General features: G+C 47.2%; 2 protein-coding genes across 6 annotated transcripts in view; both read right to left on the bottom strand.

Annotated features, from left to right (window-relative positions):
- CPNE1 (copine 1) overlaps positions 1-3,389 on the bottom strand; it is a 106,775-nt gene that overhangs the window by 25,380 nt on the left and 78,006 nt on the right. The window lies entirely within an intron of this gene.
- The window catches only part of LOC109293192 (smoothelin-like protein 2), a 69,946-nt gene that overhangs the window by 65,953 nt on the left and 604 nt on the right, over positions 1-3,389 (bottom strand). The gene's annotated exons all lie outside the window — the stretch shown is intronic.

Here is a 3,389-nt window from a genome sequence, read left to right as displayed (position 1 = left end):
AGATCGGGGCAGGGTGGGGGCTATGTGGGGGCTTCAGCCACCTGAAAATTCACCGTACCCCCCCCGCCCCCACTGCCAGCCCGATGCAGCCCTGGCTCCACCTGCCCTGCGCAGATCTAGGGGCACATGCCCCACCATGTCCTCCCAGACCAGCGACACACAGTGGAGGGAGCTACCCCTCCACCTCCCTGCGGCCCCTTTCACCCCAGCTGGGCAGCATTTACCCCAGTCCCAGCCTGAATCCCTTCCTCACTGAGGGGGTGCTAATCTACCCCACCACACCTCTTCCCCTTCCACCACAACTGACTTACCAGCTGGACGCAGCTGTGTCAAGCATCATAAAGTCAAGACCTGCGTTGGAACCGCAAAGCAGGGTGTAAATTTATAAAGGTTGTAAGTACCGTTTGTTGTAACTCCAAAAGTTGTAAGCCGAGGACTGCCTGTACTGACATTTAAATCAACATAAAAAAAACCCGAATGACCAGCCAGAAAAAATAACGGAGATCTCACCTCTGAGCCAAAAAAACCCAAACTTTGTTGGGTTTAATAAAGGGGTGGGCAATTAGTTGGGCTGGAGGCCTACTTGATAAGTTTTGGTGAGCTGTTGAGGGTTGCACACATAAAATTAATGGTGTTTAACAACAGCTATACTTAAAAATTGTTATGGCTTTTATAATATAAACTTTATACTATAAATGTTATAACCAGCTTTCTGCACAATATCACCATATTTCTACACATAATTCCAGAAAAAGTTCCCAAATTACAACACACAATTACCAGTTTTCCATATAAATCTCATTTCCACACATTTTCAGAAAAAGTTCTAAAATTACCATACAATTTTCCAAATATCCTATTTTCATAAACATTTCCACAAAACATTTCTCAAATCACCACATACAATCACATTGCCAGTTTCCACACAACTCCCCCTCCACTGCCCAATGCTGTGGCAGTGCCCAGTGCTGGGTCCTGCCTGTGCTCCCCACACCTCCCCCTCCAGTTGTGCCACCACTGACCTGGTGCAGGCCGTGCTGTGCCCTCTGCTACAGAGTGAGGCTGCGCCATGTCCACCACTGCCTGGAGTGCAGCATGGCCACCATGGGTTGCCTGGAAGTGGCAAAACCACATGGGCGCAAGGCAAGCAGTGGGGTCAAAGGCAGGCAGCATGGAGCAGCATCCTGTTGGCACCAGCTCTGTGGAGCACAGGCCCATATCCATCTGCTGCTTGGCCCTGACCTCCAGTGCTCATGGGAGGTTAGAGGAGAGTGGACAGGGGCTGTGTGCAGCAGGGTTGCCACTTATTTCCCTGTGGGACGTTTCTTGGTTGCTTTGCCAGCTCTGTCCATACTCTTCCTGCCACTGCACGTGGCTGCTGCAGACCACACCTGGAGCTCTGCTGCCCTCCTGCGGTCAAGGGCAGGGGTGAAGCATTGGGCCCTGCTGCCCTCCACTGGACAAGTGCAGGCATAGAACTGATGTCTGAGAACCGCCTCCCTCGCCAGATTCTCTTCTTCCAGCTCTTCGTTGGTCAACATTTAAAGGACGGCCAAGGGAAATGGTACAAAGACACACACTCAAGGTTGCCCTCTAGCACAGTGACATCAACACCAATGGCTGGGAAGAGCAAGCTGCTGACCGTTCGATGTGGTGCCACCTAGTCCGCCAAGGTGTGTGCCACTTCGAGGCCCAGTGACTCGATGCTGATGTGGAACAAAGGCAGTGGAGGAAGGAGATCAATCTGGGGCTGCGAATCCCACTCCCCTATGCAACAACATGCCCCCATTGCCGAAGAATGTGTGCATCCAGAATCGGGCTCCTCAGTCACCTGAGGACCCATCAAACATGACAGACATCATCCTCAATTTCAAGGAACTGCTTCCACCACCAAGTAGCTAGAAAGGCCACATGCAGTTTTCCATCCTTCATGTCATCTCCACACTTAATCAAAATAACATGTATGCTAATTAAGGTGATACAGGTCTCCCCAAAAGTTCCCTGTGGGCTGGACAGAATCAATTGGCAGGCTAGATATGGACCATGGGCCATATTTTGCGCACTCCTAGGTTAACACTTCATATCAGGAAAATTATTTTCACAGCCATGAAAGACACTTTGAAGATGTAAACTGAGATTCTGCAAAATCTGAATATACTCTGGGGACCTTTGTTATAACACACAGATCAGATCTGACCTGCAATCTGAGCGTTTGACAACACAACTTCTCTAACCAGAAAGCCACTCCCATCTGCTCTATATCTGGACAAAAAAGGAATGCAGGGAGTAATTACAACTCATTCACTCCTTTTCATAGCATGCTCATACCAGCTATTAGGGTGGGGAGTTGGAGACAAAACACTACTAAGCTATTCTAATGATTTAAAGGAAATCATCTTAGGTCTGCTTTACCTGAGGAATACAGTGTGTGCAATACAAAGGTGTGTGAATTTACAAGTGTGCTCAGCCTCAGTTTCCAGTGCGTAAAAGTCTGATTAGTGGTGGCTAACAAAAATCCTATCCCTCCATGTTTGAATGCCTTAAAAACCATTAAAATATTCACTTTTGTAGTACATCATTTTAACTTTAACACTAAATCATAAAAAGCAGCAAGTGGGAACTAGCAAGATCTACTCACATTTTGCATTTAACCATTTTTCAGGACTCAAGCATTATGGGATAGGATCACACTAACACCTGAATCTTCTTTGGCAGTCAAGGATGATTGTCTTCCATGATTTCATAAAAGACACCTGTGTGTGACTTTCTTATTGTGGAGAAGGTGCTGCACATCAGCTTCCACATGGCTCTTGACAGAATGTGACCTTGATCCCATGGCAAGACAACTGGGGATCTCATTCTGCTGCAGCATTCATCTGCCTTCACAGCCACTGAGTTTCTAACATCTTCTGCCTGCTCTGCCATTGAGAACTTGTAGACCCATACCTGGGGCCTGAGCAGGCTTATTATAGTGGCAACCTGTACTCACATCATGTCACAGCACAGTCAAAGGATATATGTAGCTTTTCAGGAGGGAAAGCATTGCCATCTGCTGTCCTCACTACATCCTGATGGTGCTGCCACTATTTGTTCCGCAACTGCTTATTCATGAGAATTACCCCTGCTTATTTCACAGCTAACCTTCCCTGAAGGTCATTCCACTATTCACCACCTGTGGATGCACTGGCTAGCAGTACAACTGTGCCTCAGAAGACACCTGAATATCACCTGGATGATCAACATGAAGAATAGGTTCTGACCTTAAAAATGGCTTCATGCAAGGTACCAATTCTAATTTCAAAAGTGAAGTAAACTGTCCTGTATTTAGTGGCCTTACAGTCTTCACACAGATAGTGCAGAGTAGGTAGTGCACTATAGTGGCGATATGT

This window comes from Gavialis gangeticus, unplaced genomic scaffold, assembly GCF_001723915.1.
Source record: "Gavialis gangeticus isolate Ggan-Ray unplaced genomic scaffold, GavGan_comp1, whole genome shotgun sequence".
Lineage (NCBI taxonomy): Eukaryota > Metazoa > Chordata > Crocodylia > Gavialidae > Gavialis > Gavialis gangeticus.
Note: the sequence above shows the minus strand (reverse complement) of the source record. Positions and strands in the feature narration are given on the sequence as shown.